Source organism: Dipodomys ordii, unplaced genomic scaffold (genome assembly GCF_000151885.1).
Source record: "Dipodomys ordii isolate 6190 unplaced genomic scaffold, Dord_2.0 Scaffold70, whole genome shotgun sequence".
Lineage (NCBI taxonomy): Eukaryota > Metazoa > Chordata > Mammalia > Rodentia > Heteromyidae > Dipodomys > Dipodomys ordii.
This window is the reverse complement of record NW_012267286.1, coordinates 11,239,363-11,257,368: the sequence shown is the minus strand read 5'-3', so window position 1 is coordinate 11,257,368 and position 18,006 is coordinate 11,239,363.

Sequence of the window (18,006 nt, the reverse complement as noted above, 5' to 3'; positions counted from 1 at the left end):
ATTTCTTTTTGAACCATGTCTTCCCTTCCCTCCCTTTCTCCTAGTTTTTCCCTCACACCCCCACCCACAAGACATACAGTTCATTTTCCACATCATGTCTAGTAAGAACTCACAAGTCATGAATTTTCAATCCCTTTTGTCACTCTTACTGGACACAGAGTGATGGCCAAGTCTATTAACTTCTCAATCTTGGTTTGCAAATATGTGATATTGAGCAAAGTAAGTGAGGCTCAGAGAGACAAATAAAGCATGTTTTGTCTCACATCTACAAGATAGAACCAAAGTATAAATATATATGTAAACATACAGGATCATAGGCATATATACCTAGTCATGATATCTGAAGTATGGGATGTACAAGAGAAGATTCCAATTTTGTAACTCATTTGAACAACTAAATTCAAGTTTAACTAAATATACCAGGAAACTGAGACAAGTATTATTGAGGGGGAAGGTCACATGATGGGGAGGAGACAATTGGAGAAAGATTGGGTGGGCAAATGCAGTCATAATAGTCTATGTACATGGGTGAAAATGGATCTAGGCAACTTAAGGGGTTGTGTGAGGTTAGGAACGATGAGGGAGAATAATGAAAGGGGTGGTAGTGATCAAGATGCCCTGTATTTACAAACTCATGTGTTGAATTGGAACCCCTTTGTTCAACTACTTAAGGATAATTGTGTGTGTGTGTGTGTGTGTGTGTGTGTGTGTGTGTGATGCACACTGGGCCTCGGCCTGGGCACTGTCCCTGAACTTTATCTGCTCAAAGCTAGTGTTCTACCACTTGAACTATACCTTCACTTCCAGCTTTTTTTTGGTAGTTCATTGGAAATTAGAGTCTCACAGACTTTCCTGCCAGGGCTGGCCTTGAACCTTGATCCTCAGATCTTGGAGCCCTGGGTAACTGGGATTACAGACATGAGCTACCAGAGGCCAGATACTTAAGGATAGTGATATATATATATATATATATATATATATCACTATAAATATATATATATACACATATATATGCAATGTTGAGAGAATAACACCTGTTACTCTTTGGCTGTTCAAAAATCAAGTTCTGCACACATAGAACCTAAAGTCCTATTTAGTAAATAATAGATGTTTAGTAGATGTTACTGCATTGGATAGAATCAAGAAACAGAACATAGAAAGACACCTGAATATAATCTAGAAAGGTTGTATTGAATCTGGCCAAAAGTCGGTGTTCAGATCGAGCTGAAAATGACAGGGCAAGAATGAGGGGGGATGGGAGGCTGGGAGGTTTATTCCATCTTCTGAGGACAAGGGAATCTCTTCACATTTGCCTTGAATTTCTTGGAGTTTGTACCAGCAAGTGATACCCATGAAATGAGGGGTGACAGAGATGAGACATTTGTTATTGTTGGGCCTCCTCTGCATATCAAAATGAACAGAATTGCTCCCTCCCTACTTTGCAAGTTAGATCTCAGCACTACCAGAACTGCACGAGGGTGTTTGCATTGGGGGCCCCATGTGGATGATAAGTCTCCAGAAAGTGGTCATTAAGTCATCACGTGCACACGAGCAATTCATCTCCTCCTGGCTTCACCTGGGACTGCCCTCATTCATTACCTCGAAGGCACTGATGGTGAACACAGCCCAGAGTACACACGGGAAGATAGGGGCCACACCAGGCTCTGCACATCTAGCTGTATGTCCACACCTCTGAAGAGGAGCCTCCAAAAGAGACTTCCTAGCTCCTGACTTCATTCCAGGGTTCTTTAATCAAAATTAAACTTTGCTAGAAACATTGTTACTCACAAAGTTGCAGCTCAGACCGGTGGATGCAAAAAAAAAAAAAAAGTGTAAAGTTGTTGGAGCAAAACCCAGGAGTTTTAATCATGACAATAATGGTGACCATTCCTCATTTATCCCCATCTTCTCAACAAATCTCAGCCTTCCCTTTCCAGATTTGATAGTCTCCCAGCAATTTAGTGTTTCGACACAAAGAAACATTTTTGGTTTTCAGAGGGGAGTTTGGGAAACAATGCCTCATAATGGTTTTATTTGCCTAGTCTTTTAGAGACAATTCAGGGTTTCTTTTCATGGAACTCTTAGGATATTTGTAAGTTGGAGATGTTTCCCCCATGTCAGTGTCTCTCTCCCCTGGCAGACATGCCTTGTCTAATAAACCCTCATCTGAGTGTGAGCAAAGCCTGTGACAGTGATGGCTTGGTCAATTTTTGCTTTTATTGTTTTAGAGCCCAGGAGAAATTCTTCCCTGGGCTTTTGAGAAAATGCATTTGGCCATGTTAAAAAGGATATCTTAGGAAAAGAACCGTCCTCATAAAGATCAGATGGAAGATAATAAACTGCCATCCGTTAAAGTACTAAAATCTTTGACAGTAATGATACAATAGAAATGGAAGAGAAGAATACACATGAACAATCATGAAGAATCAATTAAGTTTTACTGTAATTCAAGGTAAGCTTGAGCTCCCTAGCTGGGAGGCACAAAACAAATACACCCAATAGGGAGAATAAAGAGGAACAAATAATAGGCATCTTATTCTGCATACCCCACTTTCAGAAGGCCTGAATAGTGAGTGAAGCTATTGATAGGTACTAATGAGGATAGTCCTTTATAACTATTTGTTAGAGTTCTTTAGTCAGATACAACATATAAGGAGTCTATCACAATTTGGACTACTTGTGTGTTGGGTTGTCATTGGTTACAATTGTATGCAAGGATGGGGGTATGGCAGAGAGGTAAAGCATTTGCCTACCGTGCATAAGGCCCTGGATTTCATACTTAGCACTGAAAAAAAAAGTATATAATGCATTTAGCCTTCTTTTTATGTGAAATGCTCACTTTCTTCTCCAGAAAGTGAAGGAGAATGCTGTTTTTTATTTTATCAAGAGAAGAACTTGGTTATGTTCATCTCTCTTCTAGACAATCTACCAGGTGAGGGTGTTCTTACACATGTACACCTGAGCACTATATCACTTGCACCTAGTACTGTACTATAAATAGTCTACTTTTCTAACATTTCTGGGGTATCGTGAGGCTCAGTACATGTTAAATTATATAATAAAGCAATGCAAACCATATTATATATAAATAATGTCTATATATTATAAGCAATATATTTATGAATAAAATAAGTAGCAACCACTCACCTGCATTGTTATTATTTTTAATATTAGTGCCAACACAGGGGTTTGAACTCTGAGCCTGGGTGTTCTCCCATAGCTTTTTCACTCAAAGCTAGCACTCTACCATTTGAGCTAAACTTCCACTTTCAGCTTTTTGCTAGTTAACTGGAGATGAAACTCTCATGCCTTTTCCAGCCTAGGCTGGCTTCAAACCACAGTCCTCAAATCCCTGCCTTGTGACGAGCTATGATTACAAGTGAGAACCACTGGTGCTGTCTTCATCTCTATTATTTCTAAATAATTAAATTTAGTACTAGTTGCTTTGCTTTACTGTAAGACCACCTGAGCAACAAGGCCATAGCTACCAGGCTAACCTTGACTATTTAAATCAATAATCTTAACTTTCTTAAGGCTATATAACACCTTAATCATTCTCTCCCTATCACTTTCATCCCTTGGATTCATTTAATGCAAATAAAAAATTGCAGGAGATGAGAAGCTTACAACTAAGCAAGCAAGCAAATGCTATACAAATGTCAGGGGTAACTCAAGATTTTCGCAAAAGGGAAGCAAACTTTATACATGGCAAACATTTACTGTTGGAAAGGTAAACTTCATGATTCTGGAAAGATTTCAAAAGTTAGCACTCTCTGAGGTCTACAAAATAATGTAAATCATGGCATGTTAGTATAAAACATCCCCCTAAATCTTGGGTCATTTGATTGTTACCTTCCCAGGTACAAAGTATGAAGATTTTTATAAACTTTGTGTCTTGACTTCAAGTTTCAACAGATGCCAAGCAAGTACAGAATTTACTGCAGTCAAGAAATGAAATTCTTTCCAATTTAAGGGAGAAAGATGAAAAGAAACAACCTTTGAAAAATGCCGATGAAATGTTACTTTTCCCCCTAATAATTTTCTGGTATTTATGACAAACATCCTCTGTTACTTATAACTTCCAGTGAATTTCATTCTTGGCTTAGTTGCTACGCAGAGAACTGACAGGACAAGGATATTAATATGTCTCTGGGCAGGGAGGGAGCTGTTTTTCAAGTGAGACAGAAGCAATGAGTGTTTGGAACACCTCATACTTCAACGAAATCCAATTTTCTCTTACAGGTTTCACTCAGTAGCAAGAAAGTACTCGTACTGAAATGTTTAGATTTCCACTGTGTATAACAGAGACAAGACACTCAGCAGCAATGTTTAGGTTATTTGTTACGTACAATGTACTACTCTCTTGTCCAGTTCCAGTGAATTCTAACCACTGAGTCAAGACGTCAGGCTTGTACTAATTTGTAGGAAATTATGTTATCAGTAGTTTTACATATTCATACTTTCCGAATCCGTTAGGTGTTGAAGAAACACAATGTCAGAGATTTGCTGGCAGACTGGGTATCAGTTTATAGCAAGTGGATAAGTGGTGGAGAAGAGGAATTTCAATGAGGTAGCAGGGACATTTCCTGCTAGAGTGATGACAATAAGTATAAAAGGTTTCTTAGATCCAATCAGTTCTTCATGAGCACCTGTTGTGCATTAGGCTTTCACATGAATCCTTATCTGGTCATGAGATCACTTTAGTCTATTGGGGGTAATGAAACTTCAATACCAGTATCTTTTTTATTAAATCTTTGAGATTCGGGCAAGAAAATCAAACATGAAGGAAGGTATCAATAACCCTTGAGGCATCTCAACAGTCCCTGGGAAAAACCTGCTGTCATCAGTTAGAACTGCTGCCAGGGTTTCCAAATCTAGAGATAACACATAAACATATCCTTCATCCACTCATTGATATGTGTATGTGTGTCTGACATTTTACCAACTGACCAAGAGTCAAACACATTTTAAGTATGGGAAGACTATGGGAGAATTCAAATCTCCCATGATTTTCTTAAATATAGGAAGACTTGGATCATTCAAGTTCTGAATATTAATTCTCTGTCTGAAAAGAATAATGTCTTTAGTAGTAAGAGGTAGGACATTAAGGTACATTGGGTTTTAACCTAAGTATAAGAAATAGTTGAAACCAGGCACTAGTGGCTCACACTTAGAATCCTAACTGCTCAGGAGGCTGAGATCTGAAGATCATAATTCAAAGCCAGCCCAGACAGGAAAGTCTACGAGACTCTCATTTCATTAACTACTAGAAAACCAGAAGTGGTATTGTGTTTCAAAGTGGTAGAACATTAGCTTTGAGCAAAGGAGCTCCAGGACAGTGTCCAGGCCCTGAACTCAAGCCCCATGATTGAAAGAAAGGAAAAGAAAAGAAAAAAATACATGAAAATAGCTTTTAAAAGCAAATATCCCACTTTCCAAAACCTCCAAAGCTAATTACCCACAGATATGTGTTGCATTTATTACGCTCATGCAGGTTTCCACATAGCTGAGGGTTGGCAAAACCTGAATCGATTCAAGCACAAAGTAGGTTCTCCACTATTTTTCTGAATTATGTCTAAAGTTTTCTCACTTTGATTGAGGGGCGAATTTCTATCCAGGTATTTAGCATTTAGTCTCTAGCAGATTCCATCTGGCCACATTACATAGCCTCAGTAAATTCTCACAATGACCTCCTGAAGTTTATGTTTTTGGCATCAGTGCTTATTGATATAAAAATTAAAGCCACAGTCAGACAGTTAAATCAATCTGGGATTTGAACCTGACAACCAGCTATTGCTCTTCCTTCTGACATCAGACATCTTCTCTACAAGTAGATAAATAAGCTTATTTTTATTTTCTCTGCATCAAAAAATGAAATTAAGAGTAAATATTACCAGTGGCCTTTTGGCTTGGAAAATAAAATTCACTGAATCAACAATTGACTAGGCTGGAAACAATGGATGGGGATGATGTGCAGCTCCTTGGAAGAGCTCTTGCCTAACAGAAGGCCCTGGGTTCTATTGCTTGGATTGTAATAGACAAAAACAAAGGCTATATATTTTTTAAAGTGAAAAGGTATGTCAGGCACCACCTTTAGGGTGATCTTGTTGTGTGGCACAGGAGGGACTAGCCTCCTTCAGCCCTGACACCATGAATGGAAGTAATGAATTAGCAGGCCAGATATTTTAGTCTAAAGTTACCATCAGAATAATAGGAACTACCATTTCACAAGAAAAGAGCTAGCTATTGTTTGAGAGAGTGGGGCATTTGCCATTTTCTCTATTTTGACTTATGGGTCTTTATGTGGCCCAAGTCAAATCATATTGAGAAAGGCGATTAAAATTAGCAGACATCTGAAGCTGTGTCAGTGGAGGATATACAGCTTGATGGGTTATGTTTTCTGCCCTTTTGGCATGTCAGCGTGATTGTCAGAAGAAATTAAACAGGACTCTCTTCTTTCTGCAATTCATTCCACTTCCTTCCTATCTCCCCCTGCCCTCCCTTTTGTCACTACCACCACATGGCTGAAGGAAAGGATTGGCCTACTAAATCTAAATATATTTAGCTCCAATCATATTGCTCCAGAAATCATTCATAGAATTGAACTGTAACATATTAGAAACATCCAGAGATGTTGCTCTCAAGGAAATCACATTCTCGCTCCTGCTTTTAAATCTCAAGATGTTTGAAGAAGAATAAAAGAAAGCCTGGTAATGCAGAAACCTAAATGAACCAAGAGAGGTAGTAATGAGGATGTGTGGGATTTTTTTCCCCTCCTATGAGAAGAAAAATTCTTGTGGCTTTTCCACATATGGAATAGAACAACACTTCCTCCATCTTTTCTTTCTTTCTTCTTTTCCCTCTATCCTTTCTTCAGGAACTTTGTATCTCCACTAAAATGTGCACTATATGAAATGGAGTTGATTGGCTTGCCCAAGGAAGTGACTGAAGTTTGTGTTTTTGTTTTATTAATCAGTGAGTGCACTTGGTTGAGCATTAGCAGACATGCTAGCCTTATTAGCATCAAAGCTATACCTCCCCAACTACTAAACAATATAGCAAATTAGTGCGCACAGAAATACTCTGATCCTCATCTCACTTCCAGCTCCATTCATTTAAACTATACACTTCGATCGCCAATCAGCTGTGAATTGAGAAAGGCTGTTCTACAAAGTCTTTCTGTATATATACTTTTCTCCTTGATCATCTCTTCTCCCTTTCTTCCCTACTCCTCATTTTTCCCCTCCTCCTCCCTCACCTCTTTATTCTTTCCTCTCCCATCCTCTTCTTTCTCTCTCTCTCTCTATATTCCTCTCTCCACCACATATGCACATATAACACACATACAAATATACATATTTTCTACAATAATATTCCACTGAGGAAGAACTATTAATCAGAAAATTCTCTGGAGGATGAGTCGTTGTGAGAAGTTAGATATTGTTCTACAGTGATTCTATAGGCAATCAGTCTCTAAGACAAGTTCTGGAGCTCTGTTCTAAGCCAGTGAGTAATTCCATTTTCTTTGTCTCAGGACTCATATTCCAAACCCTTTGTAGTTTCTTCAGTGATGACAGTGGTCACCTCTCTCAAACACTCATTACACCTTCAAACTCTGAGTGCTGAGGAAAACCTCCCTTGAATAAAAACTGCTGCCATGTGTTTTTCCAAAGCTAGTCTGATCACCTTTTCTTTCTTCTCCAAGATGTAAGTAAACTAGATTCCAAAGATCCTCTAATTTGAAAAACAACAACAGCACATAAATTAGGATTGCTAAGGTTCTGATAAGGGTTGAGTGGGTTTTTTTCAGGCTTTGAACAATCTGGTGCTTAATATATGGTGGGGGAGGGGGTGTTTTGTTTTGCATTTGTGGTGAAGGACATTGAACCCAGGGCTTTGAACATGGTGGATAAACATTCTTCTACGCTGAGTATCATTCGCTGCCTTTCTCATATCCCCTAGAAGACTGGGAACCTTGAAGAGAGCTTTCAATGCAGAGATTTTACCTTCAAAGATTAAGTTTTGGCATTCATCCCTCTTCCTTTCCATCTTTACTTGCAGGAATGTCTTGGGTTTTTTGTTTTTTTTTTCATTGTAAACTATCAACTTTCATTTATTTAATAGTTTTTCAAATTCTTTTGTTATTGCCAAAGATTTGCATTTGAAATAGAAGACAAAAATTACAGAGGATCCCAGTTAACTCTAAACGAAATTTCTCTTGTTTTATAATGCAAATTTCTCTTGTGGTCCAGCATACTAGTTAGAAAAGTCAGTGCTTAATACGATTCCATCTTTTCTTTTTTTCTAGGAGAAAAGCTCATCCTATTCTTCCCCGGACTTGCTGCTGGCTTTCTTTCCCTAAGGTTGAATTACATTCAGCTGAACATGAGGAAATTTTAACTTGGGACTTGCCTGCCAATGAAACCCATATGTAATCTCAAATTCCGATTTTAATCATTAGTTTCAAACTTCTTCACTAAGTAAATCTTTATGCCAGAATACTCATGAGACAATGCTGAAGTATCATTAGCATAATTGTACAGCCCTAGGGAGTAAGAGCAGGACAGGCCTGGGCTGAAGTCCAGCTCTGCCACTAACTAGCTGTGTGACCTTGAGCCAGTTACTTCATTTATATGAAACTCAGGTAGGGCTCTGTCATCTGGCTCTTACAAGGATTAAATACAGTAAGGCATGAAGAATGCATTATTTAATGCCTGGATCATGACGAATATTCAATAAATACTACCTAATGTTATCCTTCTTCCCCCAAGCTTTAAAGAAATTGAACATTGAACAAGATCCAGACTGGCACCAGAATTCACATCAGAAAGACTGAGGCTAGCAGGAAAAAGAAAAAAAAAGTAATACCTGTGAAGTTCTAAGACAGGGAGATTTTCAACCTAAAAATCTATACTCACCCAAATCACAAGGATACTGTGCGCATGTCCATAAATCAAAGACCCCAGGAGCACACTTCTGGATGAACAATGTGATCCTGGCTGTAGTAAGAAAGACCTCCAAGTCATGGGTGTGGCTTTGGGTTACCCTATAAAAGAGTGTTAGGAAAGTTCTTGTGAAAGGGTCTGGGCTTGTGTAGAGAGACTTGGCAGAATACGAGGAAATGGGTTTTTGATGCTTACTCTCTGGAGCTGGGGAGGATTCTGCGATTGCTTACTTTAATAGTTTTGATTTCGAATCCAGATGAAATAGAACAGAGTGGTAGATTTTGGTAAAGAAACCACAGACACACATGTTAGCTCAGAGAGGAGATTTAGGATGTTTCCATGGCTTACTTGACGTCCTTGCTGTTGTCCAAGTTTGGACATGTATTTTGGAATGCATCTGCTTTGATGTGCTTCATTGCAATGACAGAATCACCTTGGTAAGGGTAGTTTTGTGTGAAATCATTTGTGATAAGAAAGAATCATCACTGTCATTGCCAGACTTGCCCCGAAGTTGCGATCCTATTTCTTTCTCAGGGGAGGAAAGAATAGGGATATGTTCAAACCTATGAAGTTACTTGAGGATGAGCAAAGAAAAACAATGGAAGGCACCAAGGAAGATTTATAGCCCAAGACATATTGGCACTACCACAGGAAAAGCAGACCATGTTAGATGAAGAGTAAGAGGGACTTGCTAGAGGGGAAAAGGAAGTGAATCAGTATACTCCCTGACTGAAATACATCACTGAAAACATGAAAGCTAAGATAAATTCAAATTTTAGTAAAATTAGTAAATTAGGAAAATTTAGTAAAGTTGTAGTAAAATAAAAAGAAAAATTAAATACTATACAAACCAAATGATTTTCAAATGTGTTATCTCTCCTTCAAAACTAGGATAATAATGCAAACACTTATGAAATTTCTATTAGATATAAGCTATAGAAAATAATTATAAAACTGCAATGTGAAGTAAAGTACATGAGTGCAGTTTAAAATTAAAAGTTCAAGTAGTAGAAACCTACATATGAGACCTAGGAAGAAGAGCTAAAGAGAATAATAATAGAAGCATAATATCTTCAGCTTGCAAAGTGGGATTAGGACAATCTAAGAATAAGGGAATGAGAAACTATTATGCTATTTTTATAAAACTAAAAATAAGCCTACTTTATAATCCTACAATACCACCCTCAAGCATATCTGAAGGAGTATAAATCAATATATAAAAAAGAAGCCTGAGCCAGGCACTGGTGACTCACATCTGTAATCCTAGCTACTCAGGAGACGGAGATCTGAGGATCACAGTTCAAGGCCAACATGGGCAGGAAAGCCCATGAGACTCTTAGCTCCAATAACCACCAGAAAATCAGAAGTAGAGCTATAGCTCAAAGTAGTAGAGCACTAGCCTTGAACAAAAAGAGCTCAGGGACATTACCCAGGTCCTGAATTCAAGCCCCACAACTGACAAAGAAAAGGAAGGAAGGAAGGAAGGAAGAAAGGAAGGAAGGAAGGAAGGAAGGAAGGAAGGAAGGAAGGAAGGAAGGAAGGAAGGAAGGAAGGAAGGAACAAAAGAAATTGCCTGCATACCTATTTTTATAGGGTCATTATCCCTAACCTGTGAAATCAGCTAAAGTACCCAATAGTTGATGAATGAGTAAAGCAAATATGGTATAAACGTACATATGTTTCTGATTAATACCATGGAATATTTACTCAATTGTAAAGAAAAATAAAAGCATGTTTTTTTCAGGAAGATGGATGGAGCTAGAGACCATTGTGTTGAGAGAGCTAAGCCAAGCTCAAAAAGTCAAATATCAGCTGGGCACCCATGGCTGACTCCTGTAAATCTTAGTTGCTCAAGAAGCTAAGAACTGTGAGTAGCTATTCAAAGCCAAGTAGGGAAGACAAATCGAGATGCTTACCTCTAAATAATGGGTCAAAAAGCTGGACGTGGAAGTATGGCTTGAGTGATAGAGCACTAGCCATGGGAGAAAAAGCCAAGAACCCAAGGTCCAGAGTTCAAGTTTCAGTACCTACCAGCACAAAACAAAACTAAGACAAAAACACCAAATACCACCAGGTTTCTCTTATTTGTGGCATCTGGGCCAAGAAGGATGGTGGTGGTGGTGGGAGATGGACATGAATAGGAGCTGTTGAAGAAGAGATCAGTGAGAAGGGTGGAGGAAAGGAAAGGAAAGGACAGGGATGAAGAAGATCAAAGTGCATTCCATACTAATATATGCAGATAGCAAAATGAAGCCCATTAAACAGCATGATCATACGATGCCCCCATAAAAGGAGCAGATCACTTGGGCTAAGTGGACATGCAAAGGAGAATGAGAGGGAATGGCATTGCAGGTGGCAGTTATAATTGAAGAATTAGAGAAGAGACTGGTAACCCTCTTCACACTTGCTATTAATACAGAAACATAGTGACAATGAGAGGAATGGAGGGAATACCGGGTACGTTGTATGAATGACAACAAGGGAGATAAATAATACTGTTGAACCACTGCTATTTTGAAATTTTATTCTAATTTTTATTATAAAAGAGTCAGAGGCAAGTGACACAAAGCAGAAAGGTTTTTTTTTTTAAATTGAGTTTAAAAGTATGAGAGGATTGGATGTGAAGGGTAAACAAAGGAGGAGGCTGCAATGCTTGGTAAGAAATGTACACATTATCCTGCCCATGTAATTGTAACCCCTCTGTACAGTATGTTCACAAATAAAATTAAATTAAATTAAAAAAAATATGAGAGGATTGAGGATGTAGAAACAAAGAGAACCATTGTACCCTGTTGGTGGAAATGGGAGCTTGGTACAGTGGTTATAAAAAAAATAGTATGATGGCTTCTTCCAAAATTAAAAGTCGAATTATCATATATGATCTAGCAATCTCTCTGCTTGACAGTCAAAGAACATGAACTCCATATACTTGGAAGAGATAACTGTACTCCTTGGTTCATTGCAACATTATTCATGATAGGCAGAATACAGAAGCATCACCTAAATATTGCTCAATGAATATATAAATAGTGACATGTAGTGAAGGTGGTGATGTGTGTGTGTGTGTGTGTGTGTGTGTGTGTGTGTGTGTGTAAAGATGTACATGTGGTATTATTCAGACTTACAAAGAAGGAGATACTGCCATTTTATGACAACATGGTGAACCTTGGGGATATCATACTAAGAAAAACCAGACACAGAAATGAAAAGAGGGCATGATCTCCATTAAATATATCATTTTCTTTAAAAATAAAGTTAAACATACCAAAAGGAAAGACTAGAATGTTAGTTACCAAGGGTAGGAGGAAAAGGACAGGCAGAGAGGTAGAACAAAATGTACAACTCCAAAGTTAGGTAGATGAATAACTCTATAGACTTAATACAACCTGCAGACTATATTTTGCAAATTATATTACATATAGGAGATTTGGTAAGAGAGTTGATTTTAGGTACTTCTATCCCTTCAGAAACCCCAAAAGAAAAAGTAGTTATGGCTGATGATTAATAAATTTGCTGAACTATATAAGTCATATTATTATATATTTGTAAATCAAAATAGCATGTTGTACCTCTGAAATACACGTAATAAAGTTTTTGATAGACATTACCATAAGATCAGAGCAAGGACATTATAATTCAACCAAATGTATAAGAAACCTTCTTTTCTGAAGTATAGGCCCACTAAAATCAATTTTCATATCAAATAAAACACAGATACAGAGTATAAAAATAAAATACTATCACATTTACCATATTCTAAGTATGAGAAATGATCTTAGGGATTTATGAATAAAGATTCATGGTTAAATCAACTGCTTCCATTCTGAGCTTGAAAAGCAGGTAAGGATCTCAGGAAATGGCACAAAGGACGTATCCAATTTATTTGAGTTGCCTTTGGCTTGAAAGTTAGCTGGCAGAGTAAGCTGAAAGGGCACAAATAAGAATGATTTGGATGCCTGATGAGGCATCCCAGCGGTGTTAATCCAACCTCATTGATTTTCCAAACAGCAGGCCCTTGCTGAAGCAATAATTAAAGAGATCTTCGTAGGGACATTTTCAAAGTCACTAGGAAACTAGGGTATCGACATGAACGGCATTGGGATGGAATGGGTTTGAGGAACCACTTACTTCTAGTTCAGGAATTTTTCTTTAAGAGCAAAGTAGACCTCCAGTGAACACAGAGTTAAATTGAACAAATGCAATTTCCTCAGCTTGCCTTATTTATTTCTGTCTGCAGATGGAATGTAGGTAGATGATAACAAGAAGACAGAGACACTTCCTCCCGCTGTAGAAGAAATCCCAGAAGATAGACACATGGAAGGCTCCCTGGTGGGTCCAGGTGGCAGAGAGGAGTGAGAGCTGGAAGCTCAAGGCTGAGTCTCCACCAGCTTCCCACTCTCAGCTGCAAGTTACGCAGGAACTGAAAATTCATGTCTCTAAAGAATCATGTCCTCACTTCAATATGAGCATTCCCCACCCCTGCTCCAGTTCCACAGGCAATGGGATGCAACTGAAGAGAAGAATAGAACAACGATGAATCCCAAGTCGCAGTGAGATAGTGATATTATTTTTGTAAAAAATAAATGAATAAAAACCGCACCATTAACCATGCAATGCTTCAACTGGCTCAGCTGTCACCTCACAAGATCCTGGCTGATGTGGTCTGTACAAGAATGAAACTAGGGTTCAGAATGTCTGCAAAGTACTTTTCCCTGGAGAAAGGGGTTGAATGAATCCAAGATTCTTTTTCATAGCCTATTAATGAAACATTGAATCCCTTTTCAAAGCTGTATGGGAATATCATGATCGTCAAGTATGCCCCATGCATTGCAAATTAAAATATGATCAATTTGCAAGACAGCTGTAAATTTCTCTCCATAACTCCAGCCCAGTATAATTATGTACCTGACGTAAGATTCATTACAATAAATACAGGGTAGGAAATAATCAGGCACCTGAAAGATAATATACACCCTGTTAATTGTGGAGAGAGATGATTAACTATTTTATATTGTTGACATGAGGGGTTAACTGTAAAAGGATAAATAAAAGAAGTAAAAAGAAATTCCAAGCTGAGCATTGGTGGCTCATGCCTATAATCCTAGGTGCTCAGGATGCTGAGATCTGAGAATCACAGTTCAAAGCCAGCCTGGGCAGAAAAGTCTGTGTGACTCCAATTAAACACCAGAAAACCAGAAATGGAGCTGTGGCTCAAAGTTAACCTTGAGAAAAATAGCTCAGGCACAGCGCCCAGTCCCTGAGTTCAAGCCCCATGATTCCCTCCCCCCAAAAAAATTTATTTCCTAATGAATAATGTTACCATTGAGGGCCATATTTGTTTTGTTTATATGAAGTCCATTCAATGTTGATTTGAGCATAATGGTACTTTGTGTGTGTGTGTTGTTAAAAGGTCTTCTGACACCAGCCTCTGTCTCTGTCTCTGTCTCTCTCTCTTGCCAGCCCACTTTCTTTCACATTTACTGACAGTCCTAATAAGTATTTACTAAACAGAACAATCCATTGTTTCAAGCCTCTCCCACTCCGGACTGCTGTACTTACAGTCTCTGCATCAGTCTATGCATCACTGTCAAACTACTTAAGTATTATAGGGAAAATTGAATTCTGTCCTCTAGTCCTATTAGCAGCTAGCGGAAGACCAGTGGACTGGCAGAAAGGGAGATCCTCCTCCACTCTCCCTCCACTCTGCCTCTTTCCTTGAACTTAGTTTTGGTCAAGTGGACGTTGGGCTTTCTGGAATCCATCAACCCCATTAAGCTTATAAGCCCTTGGAGATTCAAAGAACCAAGCAAGCAACCAGTGTCTTTATAGAAACACTCACCCTTAACCTCGCAAACAGCCTTCATATTCAATGATTCAATAACTGGAAATGCACAACATTGTTTAAATACCACTCTGAGGTGGTGCCGAGCCTTTTCCATTTACATGGAGCAAACACAGACAGAACCATCAGCATCGAACACGTTTGTGCTATGCACTTATTGCCACTAACCTCTGTAAGGTCTTTATTATAGTGTGTGGCACATACTGAACATTGATGTTGAGAAACATCTAAATACCTCTGAAGTAAGGAATAATGAATTTCTCCCTGTAAGTCTGCTTCCCTTTCACACCAGTTAGACAAAAGACTATTACAAACTATTCCACTGTATTGGTACACCAGCTCTAAAATTTGATGTAGTGTCAAGGTTGATGATGATGATGATGATGATCTAGCAAAGAATGTGAGGTTTACAGTTTAGTCAATAAAAGTTGAAGCTCTATTCTGCCATGAGGATGGGGGTAAATGAGTGAGAAGGTTGAAAGGGGTGATATTGAGCAAGACATATTGTGCTCGTGACCTGCTTTGTGAAATAGCAACTCACATGTACAATGATGTAAACCTAATACAAAATAAAATTTAAACTAATAGAAAAAAAAAGAGCTATACACTGCCAGTGGTTGGACTATGTGTCATCTGGGAAATAAGAATAATAGTGCTTCATCCAACTCCTGCATGTGTAAAGTGATGGCTATTGGTAAGGGAGACTGAGGAGCCAATTGTAGTTGTTTTCTGAAAACCAGCAACTCGCCATCATATATTGAGAAGCAAGCCATAGAGACCCCACCAGCCAAGCTCTGGCATCTTCTAAGGAGAAAGGGGCTTTCTTTACCCTGAGCACCTGACAAAGCCCCGACACAAACCAATGGTTATCTTTCCACCAGTGACTTGGTTCATGGAAGAGAACAGGGGCCACCTGCTTGGCACCTGGCAAGGTACCCAATGGGAGCTGACTTTCCTACACAGAACTCACGTCAGATAAATCCAGTGGGCCTGCTAAATGCAGATTCTGTTGCTGCCTTTCTTGCATTCTCATTGCACATCCTCCCTTCCCTCCCATCCTGCGGTCTCCGCACTGCCATGCAGGGATCTCTGAGGACCCATCAGGGGGAATATTGCATGTGCACGTGCTCTTGCACATATAAGTAATGGAGAGCTGGTTCGGGCAGAAGGACTTACATATTTTTTTCCCCTCTCAAATGACATATCTGAGCATTAAAGGCAATGTGTTCTGTTCCCCTGCTAGCAAGGAATAATGAAAACCAGAATGTTGCCTTTCCCGCAGCTCTCGCCTTTGAATGGTGCAAAAGCAGAAATGATTCTTTCGTTTGTAGGCAGCAACAGCCTCCAGAAGCTTCGGGAACATTGCCAAGAGCCCTGCAAAGCCTCCCTAGCTAATTGGGAACTGGCTTATTAGTGACACTTTTGAGAGTCAGGTTGTCATTGAAGACAAACGAAGGAGAACATGGTGGGCGCTGCAGCCTGGAATTAGGTGGTGGGAGGCAGGGCTGGATCTGCCCCTTGCAAGAACATTGCTCTGTCATTTTCTCAGCCTGTGCTCAGCTCCCTTGCAAAAGCATGGGGTCTCAGGAGGCTGCAGGCAACACCTTAGCCTCCATTCTGCCTTCCACATTGCCTTCCACCATCTGCATCAGGAGGGCTGATTTCAAAGGTACCCTGAGCTGCTTAACACAACCAAGAATAGCTATCACGCCCTTCCGGTAGCCTTTGAACCAGATGTCTTGTGTGTATGTGTGTGTGTGTGTGTGTGTGTAGCTAACTGCAAGTGTTTTATTTTATACTCATTAGACAATTCCAGAAGCCGATAACCCACAAGGATGTATGTAAACAGTAAAAAGTCAGTAAAATGAGAAACAAATTGAAAAAAATCCTGAAAAGTATAAATTCTAATTAAGTCAAAATATCGAGAAGGTAAATTAATTAGGAAGCATCACAAGAAATGCACACGATTAGTGATTTCATTTAAGGCCTCTTTGGGGTTTTCCTTGTGGGATTTTTTGAAGGTTAAGGACAGCGTGTGATTGTCTATGTAAGCCCCAGATCATCAGATGCTGCCTCTCTGCACAGGGGTCTTTGAGGTCTGTTAACTTAATGCCCTGGTAATAAACTGGATCTCTTTACTGTTGCTCGTTGATAGGAGCCTGATCAGGATAAACTGCACTTATTTCTGTGTTAATATCCTACCTCCCACCCCACATTGTTTTTTAATTTACAAATAAGACTTTGTGTTGTTCAAAATTCAGAAGAGATAGGTGAGCTCAACCAGCTTCCATTTGTTGTGCTAACTTCTGAGTGCAAGGACAGGATCTTCTCACAACTTCAGAAAGAACAACGCCTAGACCATAGAATTAAGTCCTTCCTTGTGTTCTATACCAGTCAGGGCGGGGATCAGCCATATGAAATTTTTTTCTACTGGGACTAGAAGTCTTCATAGGCTCAGAGCAATGGGAACATGGAAAGTGTAGTTCATTGTCCTACTTCATTGTCTTTCTCATCTTTTTCAGGAAAGTTATTCTTCCTGTACTAATGATAGAGCCTTTGTACATTGCACAACTGAAGTTCAACCTGTACCTTATTAGTTTCCTGCCTCTTAAGATAGTCCATTTCTCACTGGAACTCTTGTTCTTGATATCAGGCACATACACAAGCGCATATGTGCGCACAGATGCATTTTAATGGTAAATAATGTTGGGATGGTTGTCTACCCAATAGTGAGCCATTTTCTCCCCTTTCTTCTTTGCTAATAGGATTTGTCTTGCACCAGACAAAAGAAAATGTCAGTTACCAGAATTCACAGCCCTGTCACTTTTAGAAGTAGTGATGACAAAGTTTTAGGGTGGTTGAGCAGCATCAAGAGATGATAATGTGTCACGGTTGTTTGTATAGCTGTGACAGAGTTCCACAGCAGCTATGAATGGTGTGACACAATTCTGGAGTGGCCATGTTATATTGTTATATCAGCAATGCACTGATTTTCCTACCATGGGATATGTTGTCTTTGACTATTGGTCGTTTTCTCTCTTTAGAAATCACTAACATCTTCAAGCCAAAGCTCTAGCCTTTCTCATTCATTCATTTCCAGAATCTATTCCACAATTATTTATTAAGTGGTACAAGGAATTATCCCAGGCATAGAAGACTGGACAAAAGACAGGCACATGGATGAGAAAAATGTACATGTTATATTTGTTCTCACCTTTA